Source organism: Hyla sarda, chromosome 2, assembly GCF_029499605.1.
Source record: "Hyla sarda isolate aHylSar1 chromosome 2, aHylSar1.hap1, whole genome shotgun sequence".
Taxonomy (NCBI): Eukaryota; Metazoa; Chordata; class Amphibia; order Anura; family Hylidae; genus Hyla; species Hyla sarda.
Genome location: NC_079190.1, coordinates 480654873 through 480673358, shown reverse-complemented (window position 1 = coordinate 480673358; position 18486 = coordinate 480654873). Strand labels below are relative to the sequence as shown.

General features: G+C 46.6%; 1 long non-coding RNA gene across 1 annotated transcript; it reads right to left on the bottom strand.

Annotated features, from left to right (window-relative positions):
- Positions 1-16325: 16325 nt before the first annotated feature.
- On the bottom strand, positions 16326-18131 carry LOC130358076 (uncharacterized). Its single transcript, XR_008889404.1, has 3 exons — positions 17973-18131; positions 17089-17384; positions 16326-16770 (listed from the first exon to the last, which is right to left on the bottom strand). It is a non-coding gene; the product is annotated as an uncharacterized LOC130358076 (long non-coding RNA).
- Between the last annotated feature and the right edge of the window lie 355 nt (positions 18132-18486).

The following is an 18486-nucleotide window of genomic DNA, read 5'->3' as shown; positions in this document are numbered from 1 at the left end:
ACTACGTTCGCCTGTCTGGGGAAGTGCGGGCGGACTTGGAGGTGTGGGATTCCTTTTTGTCTGTTTACAATGGCAGGTCCTTGTGGATGGCGGAGGTGTAGAGTTGTTTACCGATGCATCCGGTTCGGTAGGTTATGGGGCGTTTTTTCAAGGGGAGTGGAGTGCGGCACAGTGGCCGGACTCTTGGTGGGAGGTGGGTTTGGTGGCTAATTTAGTTGTGTTAGAGCTGTTCCTTATTGTGGTGGCAACAGAAATTTGGGGGGATCGGTTTTCGTTGTGATAATATGGGAGTGGTCCACGCGATCAATCATCAGACCTCTAGTTCCCCGCCGGTGTTGCGCTTGCTTCGGCATCTGGTTTTGCGGGGCTTGCTATTGAATGCGCAGTTTGTGGCGGTGCATGTTTCAGGTGTTGTCAACTCAGTCGCTGATTCTCTTTCTCATTCACAGTGGGACAGGTTTTGTGTGCTGGCAACGGAGGCAGAGCGGTGGGGGAACCCTTGCCTCGATCGGCTGTGGAGCGTGGTTTGGGAGCAGCGTCACAGTTGATAAGGAGGTCGTTGAGTGCTTGCGCTTGGTCTGCATGTTCGAAGGTTTGGTGTGAATGGGAGGAGTTGCTGCAGAGGGTGGAAGAGTGTGTTGGTTTAGAGGATTGGGTGGCTGTGGTACTTTGTGGGTATGCTGTTTGAGTCGGGGGTGTTGGTTTCGGGTCGCGCCGCATGTCAGCGCTGGCGTTTTGGATTTTGTTACGGGGCCTGGGGGATGCAACTAAACCTTTTTTAGTGCATCGCGCCCTGCAGGGATATCGGAGGGGTGGGACTCCACCTAATTGGTGTCGCCCAATTTCTTTTGATTTGTTTTTATTTTTGGCGGAGCGAGTAGAGTTTGAGTGCACTTATGATTATGAGGTACTGTTGTTTCGGGTCGCGTTTGTTATGGCCTTTTTGGGGCCTTTCTGATTTCCGAATTGGTTGCTCGGAGTCGTTCAGTGGTTGGGGGTTTGTTATTTGGGGATGTGGTGGTGCAGGCGGAGGGTGTGGGTTGTTTTTTGCGCAGGTCTAAAACTGACCAGAGAGGTCATGGTTGTTGGGTCGTTTTAGGGGAATTGCCGGGGTCGTTGGTGTGCCTGGTTCGCTGTGTGTGTGCATTTTTGTCAGTGTGGCCGCAGGGTGTGGGTTCTTTGCTGGTGCATAGGGATGGGTCTTCTCTCTCGCATTTTCAGTTTGTGTCGGTTTTCCGCAGGTGTTTGGTGGCGCGGGGGTTTTCACCAGGGTAATTAAAGTTCTCATTCGTTTCGGATCGGTGCTGCTACTGAGGCGGCCCGGTGGGGGATGGGTGAGAAAGTGATTTGGCGTATAGGGCGCTGGGAGTCTGCTCGTTTTCGTCTGTATGTCTGTCCGCATTTGTTGTGAGTGTGTTGTGGGGGTGGTTATTTTCTATGCTTTTCTTATTTTTGTGTTTTTCAGGTCGCGGAAGGTGCTTGGTGTGGATTCTCGGCCATTCTTATGTCCGTCGGGGTGCAGTTCGGGCTGCTGTAAGGCGGGATGGTAGACAGCTGGGTTTTTCGAGGGACTTGGCGGTGTTGCGTTGGATCGGGACTGGTGGCATGCTGTGGAGTAGGGTGCTCCCTGAAGTGCACTTTCACGCTTCTTTAGACCGCCCCCCGGACGTATTGGTGGTGCATGCAGGGGGTAACGATTTGGGCCTTCGATTGGCTCGGGAGTTGATGAGGGATATTAAACTAGACATTTTGAGACTACAGTCTACCTTTCCAGGTCTGCTATTTGTGTGGTCCGACGTGGTGGCAAGGCGGGTGTGGCGGCAGGCCAGGTCGGTGGATCGGCTGAATAAGGCTCGGGTGAAACTGAACAAAGAGGTGGGTCTCTTTGTTCATCGCAATAGGGGAAGAGTGGTGGGCCACACTGACCTGGAGGGGGAGCCCGGGGAATTTTTGGATGCTGATGGTATACATTTGAATGATATTGGGATGGATTTGTGGGCATTGGCTTTGCAAGGGGGTATTGAGATTGCTTTGAGTGTGTGGTGGGATGAAAGTTAGTAAGGTGTCACTATCTTTCATCTGTGGCGTGTGAAAGGGTCCAGGGGAAGGTAGTAGTTTGTAAAATAAATGTTTGAGATTGTTCAATTGGGCCTCCTGGTGGTAGTTCTGGGCCTCAGGAGTTTGAGGAATGGTGCAGAAGGTTGTCTTGGTGCCCCTGGGCCAGGTGGTCGCGGCCAGGGGTAAGAGCATGGTACACAAGTCTGATTGGGGGAGGGGAGTGCCCTCCAGTGAACTTTGGTTATGTTTATATGTATAAGATATTTAACTGTTATTTATTTTCTTGTTAAATAAACAGGCCACACGGCCCAATTTTTCCACAATATGTGTCAGTGTTATAATCGGTTGGGAGTGGGTTTAGAGGGGAAGGGATGTATCTAAAATCCCATCCAGTCAGGAGTTTGAGATTGCTGTGAGTGTTACTTTTCTTACACTGTAGAGACTTTAACTACAGAGAATTTCATTGTAATATTTACTGTCTGTTTTTGGCTGTTATTCTGTGAAATCCCCATAATTATTATGGCCTCCATATTGGAAAATGCAGTCCGATGTACATCCTGTTCAATGTATGCAATCCTTGAACAGCAGTTTGAGGGTGCATATTGTTGTGCGAGATGTGTGCGAGTTGTTCATTTGGAAGCCAAGATCCTGGATCTAGAGGGACAACTGGCAACACTGAGACACATTGACAACATGGAGAGGAGTATCCTGCTCACTGAGCAAGTACTCTCTGGGGTAGAGGTGGGGGAGCATAGTGGGACGGAGGTTCAGGACAGTCAGGCAGTTAGCTGGGTTACAGTTAGAAAATGGGTTAGAGGGAAAAGTGTCAGGGTGGTTAGTCCTGAACTGGCACACCCCAACAAGTTTGCCCGGTTGGCAGATGAGGGGGATGCCATTTCAGAGCTAGCAGTACTGCAGCAAGATACTGCCTCTAACTGCCAGGGGGGTGTCTGCTCCAGTAAGGAGGGAGGAGTGCAGGGCAGGCCAGACAGGTACTGGTAGTGGGGGACTCAATTATTAGGGGGACAGACAGGGCCATCTGCACACAAAGAGAGGATCGCCGAACAGTGTGTTGTCTTCCTGGCGCCAGAGTTCGGCACATCGCGGATCGGGTTGACAGGTTGCTGGGTTGGGCTGGAGAGGACCCAGCGGTCATGGTACAAATTGGCACCAATGACAAAGTAAGAGGTAGGTGGAGTGTCCTTAACTCCTTAAGTAGGGCTGGATGGTATACCGGTTCATACCGAATACCAAAATGTTTGTCCTGCACGATATTCATTTTACCGCAATATCGGTTTGGCCCCTCCCCCTAGGGAATGAATGAATTATCAGCCCAGCACTGCGCTGTCCCCACATCGGGGAACTAATCATATGTGCTGTTCTGCCCCTCCCCCCCCAATAAATTATCAATTATCGTACTCCTGTTTGTTGCGGGCCGCTGGAAATCTATACTGTACGCTGTATACCTATGCCCGGGCTGCAAAAGATAAACAAAATAAACTTTAACTCACCTCCCGTTTGTCCGGTACTGGCCTCACCTGCTTCCTGGATACTTGAACGTCCGACAGCCATCAGCCTATCACCAGCCGCAGTGATGTTCCGCCTCAGCCGGTGATAGGTTGAGCCGGCTTCTTACATGACAGTGGGCTCAGCCTATCACCAGCCAAGGCGGAACATCGCTGCGGCCGGTGATAAGCTGACGGCTGTCCGACGGTCCCGTCCTCAGGAAGAGTGCTAGGCCGATGTAGGAACGTGCGTTAAAGTTTAGTTTACCTTTTGCAGCCCAGGCATAGGGATATTGTCACGATTCAGCTTACAGGTTGTGGATCCACTGTGTCAGCGAGGGATTGGCGTGGACCGTGCCGGTGGACCGGTTCTAAGAGGCTACTGGTGTTCACCAGAGCCCGCCGCAAAGCGGGATGGTCTTGCTGCGGCGGTAGCAACCAGGTCGTATCCACTAGCAACGGCTCAACCTCGCTGACTGCTGAGAAGGCGTGGGACAGAAGGACTAGGCAGAGGCAAGGTCAGACATAGCAGAAGGTCGGGGCAGGCGACAAGGTTCGTAGTCAATATGGATAGCAGGAGATCAGGTAACACAGGCTTTGGACAACACTAAACGCTTTCACTGGCACAAGGCAACAAGATCCGGCAAGGGAGTGCAGGGGAAGTGAGGTGATATAGCCAGGGAGCAGGTGGATGCCAATTAGGCTAATTGGGCCAGGCACCAATCATTGGTGCACTGGCCCTTTAAGTCTCAGAGAGCTGGCGCGCGCGCGCCCTAGAGAGTGTAGCCGCGTGCGCCAGCACACGACAGCCGGGGACCGGGACGGGTAAGTGACTTGGGATGCGATTCGCGAGCGGGCGCGTCCCGCTATGCGAATCGCATCACCGCCGGCAATGTCAGTGCAGCGCTCCCGGTCAGCGGGTCTGACCGGGGCACTGCAGGGAGAGAGACGCCGTGAGCGCTCCGGGGAGGAGCAGGGACCCGGAGAGCTCGGCGTAACAGTACCTCCCCCTTAGGTCTCCCCCTTTTTTTGTCCGGCAACTGCTTCACATGGGACGAGAACACCGGGAGTGATAGTAGGGTTTCCTCAAAGGCAGGCAGTACAGCAGGAGTGGGAATGGGGAGGGAGGGCAGAGGGTGAAGCTTGGCACGGGGCAGGGTGTCACCAGGACGGGGGCCATGAGGAGGCAAGGCACAGTCCTGATAAGCCTTGGGGAGACCAGGTGTAGGAGGAGGCACTGAGGCTTGCCTGACGGGACTGGGAGGAGAGGAGAGGCATTTCTTGTGGCAAGCAGAGCCCAAATTCTTGATCTCCCCGGTGGTCCAGTCAAGGGTGGGAGAATGAAGCTGGAGCCAAGGCAGACCGAGGAGGACTTCAGAGGTGCAGTTGGGAAGGACGAAAAATTAAATTTTTTCGTGATGGGGTCCAATGCACATTAAGAGGGGTTTTGTGCGGTAACGCACGGTGCAATCCAATCTATCTCCGTTGACCGCGGAAATGTAGAGCGGCTTGACGAGACGGGTCACCGGGATGCAGAACTTATTCACCAAAGAATCCAGAATAAAATTCCCAGAGGCACCAGAGTCCAAGCAGGCCACGGCTGAGAGGGAGGAGTTGGCAGAAGGAGAAATCCGCACGGGCACCGTGAGACGTGGAGAAGCAGACTTCGTACCAAGAGACGCCACACCCACGTGAGCTGGGTGCGTGCGTGCGTTTCCTAGACGTGGAGGACGAATAGGGCAATCCACCAAGAAATGTTCGGTACTGGCACAGTACAGACAAAGATTTTCTTCCCTACGGCGATTCCTCTCTTCCTGGGTCAGGAGAGACCGATCCACTTGCATGGCCTCCTCGGCGGGAGGCACAGGCGTAGATTGCAAAGGATACTGTGGGAGAGGTGCCCAGAGATCTAGGTCTTTTTCCTGGCGGAGCTCCTGGTGTCTCTCAGAAAAACGCATGTCAATGCGGGTGGCCAAATGGATAAGTTCTTGCAGGTTGGCAGGAATCTCTCGTGCGGCCAGCACATCCTTTATGTTACTAGATAGGCCTTTTTTAAAGGTCGCGAGAGCCTCGTTATTCCAAGATAATTCGGAAGCGAGAGTACGAAATTGGATGGCGTACTCGCCTACTGAAGAATTACCCTGGACCAGGTTCAGCAGGGCAGTCTCGGCAGAAGAAGCTCGGGCTGGTTCCTCGAAGACACTACGGACTTCAGCGAAGAAGGACTGGACTGTGGCAGGATCATTGCGGTCCCAGAGCGGTGTGGCCCAAGACCAGGCCTTTCCAGAAAGAAGGCTCACTACGAACGCCACCTTAGTCCGTTCTGTAGGAAATAGGTCCGACAACATCTCCATATGCAGGGAACATTGAGACAAAAATCCACGGCAGAGTGTAGAGTCCCCATCAAATTTGTCCGGCAGGGACAAGCGGAGGCTAGGAGCGGCCACTCGCTACGGAGGAGGTGCAGGAGCTGGCGGAGGAGATGGTTGCTGCTGTAGCAGAGGCAGAAGTTGCTGTAACGTGGCGGTCAACTGCGACAACTGCTGTCCTTGTTGGGCAATTTGCTGCGATTGCTGAGCGACCACCGTGGTAAGGTCAGCGAGACTTGGCAGCGGCACCTCAGCGGGATCCATGGCCGGATCTACTGTCAACGGCTCAACCTCGCTGACTGCTGAGAAGGCGTGGGACAGAAGGACTAGGCAGAGGCAAGGTCAGACGTAGCAGAAGGTCGAGGCAGGCAGCAAGGTTCGAAGTCAATATGGATAACAGGAGATCAGGCTTTGGACAACACTAAACGCTTTCACTGGCACAAGGCAACAAGATCCGGCAAGGGAGTGCAGGGGAAGTGAGGTGATATAGCCAGGGAGCAGGTGGAAGCCAATTAGGCTAATTGGGCCAGGCACCAATCATTGGTGCACTGGCCCTTTAAGTCTCAGAGAGCTGGCGCGCGCGCGCTCTAGAGAGCGGAGCTGCGTACGCCAGCACATGACAGCCGGGGACCGGGACCGGTAAGTGACTTGGGATGCGATTCGCGAGCGGGCGCGTCCCGCTATGCGAATCGCATCCCCGCCGGCAATGTCAGTGCAGCGCTCCCGGTCAGCGGACGCCGTGAGCGCTCCGGGGAGGAGCAGGGACCCGGAGCGCTCCACGTAACAGATATCTTGTACAGTATAGAGTGTCAGCGCCGGCGGCCCGCAACAAACAGGAGGACAAGGAGGGCAGCGCTTCTGGGTGACATGTGAGTATTTACCCCGATGGGGACAGCGCAGCGCTGGGCTGATAATTCATTTGGGGGGGGGGGGGGATACCATTATATACCGTGGAACAGCCATAAGTTACAAAAATACAGTGATGCACATATTTGGTCATACCGTCCAGCCCTACCCATAAAGGGGTATTCCGCCCCTAGACATCTTATCCCCTATCCAAAGGATATGGGATAAGATGTCAGATTGCCGCGGTCCCGCTGCTGGGGACCCCTGGGATCCCCGCTGCGGCACCGCGCTGTCATTACAGCACAGAGTGAGTTCGCTCTGCACGTAATGATGGGCGGTACAGGGGCCGGAGCATCGTTACTTCACGGCTCCGCCCCTCGTGATGTCACGGTCCGCCCCTTTTAATACAAGTCTATGGGAGGGGGCGTGGCGGTCAGCACGCCCCCTCCCATAGACTTGCATTAAGGGGACGGGCCGTGATGTCACGAGGGGCGGCGCCATGACGTCACGCTGCTCCGTCCCCCGTGTCGCACGTCATTACGCACAGAGCGAACTCGCTCTGTGCTGTAATGATAGCGTGGTATCGCAGTGGGGAACCCAGGGGTCCCCAGCAGCGGGACCGCGGCGATCTGACATCTTATCCCCTATCCTTTGGATAGGGGATAAGATGTCTAGGGGCGGAATACCCCTTTAAGGACCAGGCCCATTTTGGCCTTAAGGACCATAGCGTTTTTTGCACATCTGACCTCTGTCACTTTAAGCATTAATAACTCTGGGAGGCTTTTACCTTTCATTCTGATTCCGAGAGAGTTTTTTCGTGACATATTCTACTTTATGTTAGTGGTAAAATTTCATCGATACTTGCACCATTTCTTGGTGAAAAATTCCAAAATTTGATGAAAAAATTTAAAATTTAGTATTTTTCTAACTTTAAAGCACTTTGCTTGTAAGGAATATAGACATTCCAAATACATTATATTTTGATTCACAAATACAATATGTCTACTTTATGTTACCATCATAAAGTTGACATGTTTTTACTTTCGGAAGACATCAGAGGGCTTCGTAGTTCAGCAGCAATTTTCCAATTTTTCAAAAAAAAAATCAAAGTTTGAACTTTTCATGGACCAGTTCAGGTTTGAAGTGGATTTGAAAGGCTTTCTAATTAGAAACACCCCATTAATGACCCCATTATAAAAATGTCACCCCTCAAAGTATTCAAAATGACATTCAGTAAGTGTGTTAACCCTTTAGGAGTTTCACTGGAATAGCAGCAAAGTGAAGGAAAAAATTCAAAATCTTCATTTTTTACATTTGCATGTTCTTGTAGACCCAGTTTTTGAATTTTTACAAGGGGTAAAATGAGAAAAATCCTCTCAAAATTTGTAACCCAATTTCTCTCAAGTAAGGAAATACCTCAAATGTGTATGTCAAGTGTTCAGCGGGCGCAGTAGAGGGCTCAGAAGGGAAGGAGCGACAATGGGATTTTGGAGAGTAAGTTTTTCTGAAATGGTTTTTGGGGGGCATGTCGCATTTAGGAAGCCCCTATGGTGCCATAACAGCAGAAAAGCCCCCACATGGCATACTATTTTGGAAACTACACCCCTCAAGACACGTAACAAGGGGTCCAGTGAGCCTTAACACCCCACAGGTTTTTGACGACTTTTCGTTAAAGTCGGATGTGTAAATGAAAAAAACAAATGTTTCACCAAAGTGCAGTTTTTTCCACAAATATACCATTTTTACAAAGGGTAATGGGAGAAAAATTTGTAAACCCATCTCTTCTGAGTATGGAAATACCCAATGTTTGGTCGTAAAATGCTCTGTGGGAGAACTACAATGCTCAGAATAGAAGGAGTCACATTTGGCTTTTGGAAAGCAAATTTTGCTAAACTGGTTTTTGGCGAGGGCATGTCGCATTTAGGAAGCCCCTATGGTGCCAGAACAGCAAAAAACAAAAACAAAATGTATACTATTTTGGAAAATACACCCCTCAAGGAATGTAACAAGGGGTACAGGGAGCCTTAACACCTCACAGTTGTTTGACGACTTTTTGTTAAAGTTGGTTGCGTAAATGGAAAAAAAAAGATGTTTTCACTAAAATGCAGTTTTTTCCTCAAATTCTACATTTTTACAAGGGGTAATAGGAGTAAATTACCCCCAAAATCTGTAACCCCATTTCCTCTGAGTATAGAAATACCCCATATGTGGATATAAAGTGCTCTGCTGGCACACTACAATGCTCAGAAGAGGAGCGCCATTGAGCTTTTGGAAAGAGAATTTGTTTGGAATGGAAGTCAGGGGCCATGTGCGTATACAAAGCCCCCGTGGTGCCAGAACAGTGGACCCTGCACATGTGACACCATCATGGAAACTACACCCCTCACATAATTTAATGCATTTACACCCCACTGGCATTTGACAGGTCTTTTGAACAGTGGGCTGTGCAAATGAAAAATTAAATTTTTCATTTTCACTGAACCATTTTTCCAAAAATCTGTCAGACACCTGTGGGGCGTAAATGTTCACTGTACCCATTATTACATTGCGTGAGGGGTGTAGTTTCCAAAATGGGGTCACATGTGGGGGGGCGGGGTTCCATTGTTCTATGGGGGCTTTGTAAAAACACATGGCCTTAAATTCATGACAAATTTTCTCTTCAAAAGCCCAATGGCGCTCCTCTTCTTATTGTAGTTCGCCCGCAGAGCACTTTAAGTCCACATATGGGGTATGTTCTTACTCAGAAGAAATGGGGTTTAAAATTTTGGACAGCTTTTTTCCTATCTTCCCTTCTGAAAATGAAAATTTTAAGGAAACACCAGCATTTTAGTGAAAAAACTTTTTTTTTGTTTTATTTTCCCATCCAACTTTAACAAAAATTTGTCAAACACCTGTGGGGTGTTAAGGCTCACTATGACCCTTGTTACGTTCCATGAGGGGTGTAGTTTCCAAAATGGGTCACATGTGAGTATTTCTTTTTTTTGCATTTATGTCAGAACCGCTGTAAAATCAGCCACCCCTGTGCAAATTACCAATTTAGACCTCAAATGTACATAGTGCGCTCTCACTCCTGAGCCATGTTGTGCGTCTGCAGAGCATTTTACGTCCACATATGGGGTGTTTCTGTACTCAGGAGAAATTGCGTTCCAAATTTTGGGGGTCTTTTTTTTCCTTTTATCGCTTGAGAAAATAAAAAGCCAGCATGTTAGTGTAAAATGTTTTATTTTTTTACACTAACAGGCTGGTGTAGACCCCAACTTTTCCTTTTCATAAGGGGTAAAAGGAGAAAAAGCCCCCAAAATCTGTAGTGCAATTTCTCCCGAGTACGGAAATACCCCATATGTGGCCCTAAACTGTTTCCTTGAAATACGATAGGGCTCCGAAGTTAGAGAGCACCATGCGCATTTGAGGACTAAATTAGGGATTGCATAGGGGTGGACATAGGGGTATTCTACACCAGTGATTCCCAAACAGGGTGCCTACCGGTTGTTGCTAAACTCCCAGCATGCCTGGACAGTCATTGGCTGTCCTGAAATACTGGGAGTTGTTATTTTGCAACAGCTGTAGGCTCCTTTTGGAAACACTGCCGTACGATACATTTTTCATTTTTATTGGGGAGGGGGGAACCGTGTAAGGGGATGTATATGTAGTGTTTTACCCTTTATTTTGTGTTAGTATAGTGTAGTGTTTTTAAGGTACATTTGCACTGGCGGGTTACAGTGAGTTTCCCGCTAGGAGTTTGCGCCGCGGCGAAAAATTTGCCACAGCTCAAACTTGAAGCAGGAAACTTACTGTTACTGTTACCTAACTCAGTATTTTCCAACCAGCTGTTTCAAAACTACAATGCCCAGCATGTACTGATCGCTGAAGGGCATGCTGGGAGATGTAGTTATGGAATAGCTGGAGGTACACAACTACAACTTCCAGCATGCCGAGACAGCTGTTGGGCATCCTGGGATTTGTAGTTTTGCAAGATCTAGGGGTCCACAGTTTAGAGACCACTGCACAGTGATCTCCAAACTGTAGCCCTCCAGCTGTTCATTAGAAGTAGTAACATATGATAAATAATATATAATGAAGAGCTACAAAGAAGAAAAACAGCCCTATAGTGATTAGTACATACTTAGACAATGCACGGTCCCGGGGAACAGGATGACACCACCCCAACGCAGCGTTTCGGACAAGCCTTTGTCGAGGTGTGGTGTCCTCCAGGATGATCATGATATTTATATTGGTGTGTACCAATGAAAAGCCAGTTATCATTACCTTATTGTTTACATCTGCAGACGTCCAGCCGTTTGTGGCGCATGTTACGCCGGCTCTTCCGGACTCCGCTCACTTCCGGCATCGCGTCACGGAATGCCGGTCAGGTGACCCGATCAACAGATGATCGGTTACATGACACAGCTGCCGCAATGACGCCCACAAGGAAGGACGGAGGCCGGATCACCCGCGCATGCGCACCGGCACAAAATCGGGACTTTGTCTGTTTTATAATGATAAAGTACTACATGCATAAAAACCAGAGAAATAGACAAACTAAATAAAAAGAAGAAGAAAAATAAAAACGTGATCCCTACCTAGGGCCGGCCCCATTTCCCTTAATACATGATTAACCCCTTAAGCCCAAATATACCTTAAGGACCCGGCCATTTTTTGAACATCTGACCACTGTCACTTTAAGCATTAATAACTCTGGGATGCTTTTACCTTTCATTCTGATTCCGAGATTGTTTTTTCGTGACATATTCTGCTTTATGTTAGTGGTAAAATTTTGTCGATACTTGCATCATTTCTTGGTGAAAAATTCCAAAATTTGATGAAAAAATTGAAAATTTAGCATTTTTTTAACTTTGAAGCTCACTGCTTGTAAGGAAAATGGATATTCCAAATAAATTATACATTGATTCACATATACAATATGTCTACTTTATGTTTGCATCATAAAGTTGACATGTTTTTACTTTTGGAAGACATCAGAGGGCTTCAAAGTTCAGCAGAAATTTTCCAATTTTTCACAAAATTTTCAAAATCGGAATTTTTCAGGGACCAGTTCAGTTTTGAAGTGGATTTGAAGGGCCTTCATATTAGCAATACCCCACAAATGACCCCATTATAAAAACTGCACCCCTCAAAGTATTCAAAATGACATTCAGTAAGTGTGTTAACCCTTTAGGTGTTTCACAGGAATAGCAGCAAAGTGAAGGAGAAAATTCAAAATCTTCATTTTTTACACTCGCATGTTCTTGTAGACCCAGTTTTTTAATTTTTACAAGGGGTAATAGATGAAAAATCCCCCCAAAATTTGTAACCCAATTTCTCTCGAGTAAGGAAATACCTCATATGTGTATGTCAAGTGTTCGGCGGGTGCACTAGAGGGCTCAGAAGGGAAGGAGCGACAATAGGATTTTGGAGAGGGAATTTTGCTGAAATGGTTTTTGGGGGCATGTCACATTTAGGAAGCCCCTATGGTGCCAGAACAGCAGAAAACCCCAACATGGCATACCATTTTGGAAACTAGACCCCTCAAAGCACGTAACAAGGGGTCCAGTGAGCCTTAACACCCCACAGGTGTTTGACGACTTTTCATTAAAGTCGGATGTGTAAATGAAAAAAAAATTTTTTTCACTAAAGTGCAGTTTTCCCCCCAAATTTACCATTTTTACAAAGGGTAATGGGAGAAAATGCCCCCCCAAATTTGTAACCCCATCTCTTCTGAGTATGGAAATACCCCATGTTAGGATGTAAAATGCTTTGCGGGCAAACTACAATGCTCAGAAGAGAAGGAGTCACATTTGGCTTTTTGAAAGCAACTTTTGCTGAAATGGTTTTTTGGGGGCATGTCGCATTTAGGAAGCCCCTGTGGTGCCAGAACAGCAAAAAATACCCACATGGCATACTATTTTGGAAACTACACCCCTCAAGGAACGTAACAAGGGGTCCGCTGAGCCTTAACACCCCACAGGTGTTTGACGACTTTTCGTTAAAGTTGGATGTGTAAATGAAAAAAAAAATTTCTTTTTTTTACTAAAATGCAGTTTTTCCCCAAAATTTTACATTTTTACAAGGGGTAATAGGAGAAAATGACCCCCAAAATGTGTAACCCCATTTCTTCTGAGTATGGAAATACCCCATGTTAGGAAGTAAAATGCTCTGCTGGTGAACTACAATGCTCAGAAGAGGAGGAGCGCCATTGAGCTTTTGGAAAGAGAATTAGTTTGGAATGGTAGTCAGGGGCCATGTGCGTTTACAAAGCCCCCCGTGGTGCCAGAACAGTGGAACCCCCCACATGTGACCCCATTTTGGAAACTACACCCCTCACAGAATTAAATAAGGGGTGCAGTGAGTATTTACACCCCACAGAACTTTGGAACAGTGGGCTGTGCAAATGAAAAAGTTTATTTTTCATTTTTACGGACCACTGTTCCAAAAATCTGTCAGACATCTGTGGGGCGTAAATTCTCAATGTACCCCTTATTACATTACGTGAGGGTTGTAGTTTCCAAAATGGGGTCACATGTGTCGGGGGGTCCATTGTTCTGGCACTATGGGGGATTTGTAAACACATGTGGCCTTCAATTCCGGACAAATTTTCTCTACAAAATCCCAATGGCGCTCCTTCTCTTCTGAGCATTGTAGTTCGCCCGCAGAGCACTTTAAATTCACATATGGGGTATGTTCTTACTCAGAAGAGATGGGTTTACAAATTTGGGGGGTCTTTTTTCCTATTTCCCGATGTGAAAATGAAAAATTTAGGGTAACACCAGCATTTTAGTGAAAAAATATAATTTTTTTCATTTTCCCATCCAACTTTAATGAAAATTCGTCAAACACCTGTGGGGTGTTCAGGCTCACTTTACCCCTTGTCACGTTTGGTGAGGGGTGTAGTTTCCAAAATGGGGTCACATGTGGGTATTTATTTTTTTTTGCGTTTGTCAGAACCGCTGTAAAATCAGCCACCCCTGTGCAAATCACCAATTTAGGCCTCAAATGTACATGGTGCACTCTCACTCTTGAGCCTTGTTGTGTGCCCGCAGAGCATTTTACGCCAACATCTGGGGTATTTCTGTACTCAGGAGAAATTGCGTTCCAAATTTTTGGGGTCTTTTTTTCCTTTTACCGCTTGTGGAAATAAAAAGTATGGGGTAACACCAGCATGTTAGTGTAAAAAAATAAAAAAAATTTACACTAACAGGCTGGTGTAGCCCCCAACTTTTCCTTTTCACAAGCGGTAAAAGGAAAAAAAGCCCCCCAAAATTTGTAGTGTAATTTCTCCCGAGTACGGAGATACCCCATATGTGGCCCTAAACTCTTTCCTTGAAATACGACAGGGCTCCGAAGTAAGAGAGCACCATGCGCATTTGAGGACTAAATTAGGGATTGCATAGGGGTGGACATAGGGGTATTCTATGCCAGTGATTCCCAAACAGGGTGCATCCAGCTGTTGCTAAACTCCCAGCATGCCTGGACAGTCAGTGGCTGTCCAGAAATGCTGGGAGTTGTTGTTTTGCAACAGCTGGAGGCTCCGTTTTGGAAACCCTGCCGTACAAGACGTTTTAAATTGTTTATTGGGGGGGGGGCAGTGTAAGGGGTGTATATGTAGTGTTTTACCCTTTATTAGGTGTTAGTGTAGTGTAGTGTTTTTAGGGTACATTCACACTGGCGGGTTACGGTGAATTTCCCGCTAGGAGTTTGCACTGCGGCAAAAAATTTGCCGCAGCCCAAACCTGAAGCAGGAAATTTACTGTAAACCCGCCTATGTGAATGTACCCTGTACGTTCACATGGGGGGGCAAACCTCCAGCTGTTTCAAAACTACACCTCCCAGCATGTACTGACAGACCGTGCATGCTGGGAGTTGTAGTTTTGCAACAGCTGGAGGCACACTGGTTGGAAAACCTTCAGTTAGGTTCTGTTACCTAACTCAATATTTTCCAACCAGTGTGCCTCCAGCTGTTGCAAAACTACAACTCCCAGCATGTACTAATCACCGAAGGGCATACTGGGAGATGTAGTTATGCAATAGCTGGAGGTACCCAACTACAACTCCCAGCATGCCTAGACAGCTGTTTGCTTTCTGGGCATGCTGGGAATTGCAGTTTTGCAACATCTGGAGAGCTACAGTTTTTAGACCACTGCACAGTGATCTCCAAACTGTGGACCTTCAGATGTTGCAAAACTACAACTCCCAGCATGTCCAGACAACAAACAGCTATGTGGGCATGCTAGGAGTTGTAGTTTTGCAACATCTGGAGGGATATAGTTTAGAGACCACTGTATAGTGGTCTCAAACTGCAGCCCTCCAGCTGTTGCAAAACTACATATTCCAGCATGACCAAACAGCTGTCTGGGCATGCTGGGAGTTGTAGTTTTGCAACATCTGGAGGGCTACAGTTAGAGACCATGGTCTCAGACTGTAGCCCTCCAGATCTACTTACCGGCTTCCGTAGGATCCCGGCAGCCGTCCTCTTCAGACGCACGTGACGCCGCCCGCCGATCAACGTCGCCGCAGCCTCCGGACGGGTAAGTGGACGTCGGCGCCCGGTCCCCTTCGGTTCCCCGTTCTGCCCTGCCTATTGTGGGAGGTCAGGACGGGGAAAATGAAAGTTAACCCCCCGCCCCCGGTCTGCTATTGGTCGTCGCCTCTGACGATCAATAGCAGACCAATAGCAGGGATAGGAGGGGTGGCAACCCTGCCACCTCACTCCTATGCCTACAGGGGGATCGTGGGTGTCTTAGACAACCGCGATCCCCCTTCTATTCCGGGTCACCGGGTCACAATAGACCCGTATGACCCGGAATCGGCGCAAATCGCAAGTGTGAATTCACTTGCGATTTGCGCCGATCGCCGATGGGGGGGGGTCTGCATGGGGTGCCTGCTGATTGATATCAGCAGTCACCCCGGCCCGGTCCCCGCCCGGCGCGCGGCGGGGACCGAAATTCCCACGGGCGTATGGATACGCCCTGGGTCCTTAAGTACCAGGACGTCAAGGCGTATCCATACGCCCTAGGTCCTTAAGTGGTTAATATAAAGAAAAAAGAGAAGGAGAAAAGAAGAAGAAAAAAGAGAAGAAAAAAAACAAGGAAAAAAAATATATAAAACTAGTGGAAAATTTAAGTATATAAAAACCTAGTGGAAAATTTGAATATATAAAAATGCATTGTGGATTAGATGTGTATATAATGAGTGATAGAGAGATAAAGAATACATAATAGAAAAAAAAAAAAAAATATATATATATATAATAATAAAATAAAATAAAAAAGTAAAATAAAAAAGTAATATATATATATATATATATATATATATATAAAGAATTAATTATTAATTTTTAGTAATAAAAAAATATATGAATATATATATATAAATATAGTAAGGGATGTATCAAACTATATATATATAAAATAGAAAAATGCATGATAGTGGAACAGTGCATCTATATATATGTGTTAGTGAAGAATAATTGATTATTTAATAAGTGAAGAAAAATAAAGTGCATAAAGACAGAATATGATTATATTATATAAATATAAAGTGTATAGATTAAATTAGTGCAAAAAAAACAACAAATCAATTGTGCAAAATCATGCTAAAAAGTGCATATAAGGGATCGGGGCAAAAGGCAATATGTCATTCAACCCTTGGGGGGGAAAGGGTTTCCAGCATCCAAATCCACTGGCTCTCTTTTTGTGACAATATTTAACCTATATTGCCCCCTCTTAATCCAAGATCAACACGATCAATCCCTCTAATTTTTAGGAGGGTGGAGTCACTGTTATGACATTTTCAAAAATGGCGTGGTACAGACTTAAGGCTTTCTATGTCATCTGATGTTGCTGCTAATTTGATATCCCGCACGTGTTCTCTGACTCGTACCTTTAAGGCTCTTGTGGTTTATCCCACGTAGATTTTGTGGCAGGGACATGTGGCATAGTAGATGATGGCTTTTGTGTTACAATTGATGGAGTTTCGGATCTTATATGTTCTGGTACCTGAAGAATTGGAGAAAGAGTCAATTTTTTCTATATTCGGACAAGCTACACAATGGCCGCAAGGTGCACATCCACTTGGTACACCTTTAGATCCAAACATACCAATGGGACGAGACGGTCTATATTCACTTGTCACGAATAAATCTTTGAGATTTTTAGATCTTCTAGCAGTCACAGTTACTGTAGGTGTTACATAGTGTTTCAAAATCGGATCTGTTGTCAGAAGAGACCAATATTTGCCCAAGCATTTTTTCATGCTGTCCCCTGGGAGTGGTAGCTAGAGATAAATCTAACAGGTTGTTCCTCTGTTTCTTTTACCTTAGGTTGTAGAAGATCCCTTCGTGATGTTCCAATGGCCCTTTTATAGGCCCTCTTCAGGTTCCATTGACTGTAACCCCTTTCTGTAAATCTGCGACAAAGGTCATCTGCTTGGTTCTTGAATCAGACTTCGGATGAGCAGATTCTCCTAGCTCGAAGGTATTGTCCTGTAGGGATCGCATTGATAATATGTTGGGGGTGTGACGAAGTAGCATGCAGGTATATATTCGTTGAAGTAGGCTTCCTGTACATGTCCGTCTGTATGTATCCCAAGTTGTCCCGAAACAAAGATATGTCTAAAAAGTCGACATTAAATTTCGATTACTATTGTAAGTAATAGGGATGTTTTTATTGTTTGAGTTGAGAAATGACATGAAAGTGGCCAGCTCAGTCTCATCTCCCTGCCAGATCATGAGGACGTCGTCGATGTACCGCGTCCAAAAAAAGGACGCGATCCACCGCGGCGTCCCCATGATCCGACAGGAAGATGTCCCTCTCCCACAGCCCCAGGAGTAAATTTGCATACGAGGGTGCACAGGCCGCCCCCATAGCAGTACCCTGGAGCTGTAGGTAGAGGGACTCCTTAAAAGAAAAGACGTTATGAGTTAGGGTGAAATGCAACAGATGTGTGATAAAGTCCGCCATCTCCTTACCGATGTTGCTTGTTTCTAGGAAGAAGGTAGTTGCTTCAATACCATCAGAGTGTCTGATATTGGTATATAGTGACTATATATCACAGGTCACTAAAAGTACATTGTCATCTAGGTGTATACCTTCGATCCTCTTTAACATATCGTTCGTATCTCTGTTGTAAGATGGCAGACTTTCCACAATCGGTTTCAATTTAGCATCAATACATTTTCCAACTTTCTCGGTTAAATTACCATTTTCAGAAATGATGGGACGTCCGGGAGGTTTTGTCTGATTTTTATGTAACTTAGGAAGTAAATATAAAGTAGGTATTCTGGGATGATCTTCCATCAATGCCTTTGCCAATTCTGTGGAGATGGTACCTGTTGCTTTTGCCTTTGAAATGATGTTGTTAAGAGCCTGAGTATAAGAAGACATAGGATTGTACGTTAGTTTTTTATAACAAGTACCATTACGTAGTTATTTAGAAGCTTCTGCTTCGTACATCTTACAAGGCCACACTACGATATTGCCGCCCTTATCGGCTGGTTTGAACACAACGTCCTTCATTGATTTCAATCTCTCAAGACTAGCCCTTTCTTGTATTGTGAGATTATCATTCTGAATTCTCATGTTAAGTTTTTTGAATTGCTCACCGACTAGCCGTACGAACATTTCAACAGTGGGGTACACAGACAAAGGTGGGAATTTTTGTGACCTAGATTTTATAGTAGCTGGTACCTGTGTGTCGGGAGAGGAGTCTTGTTC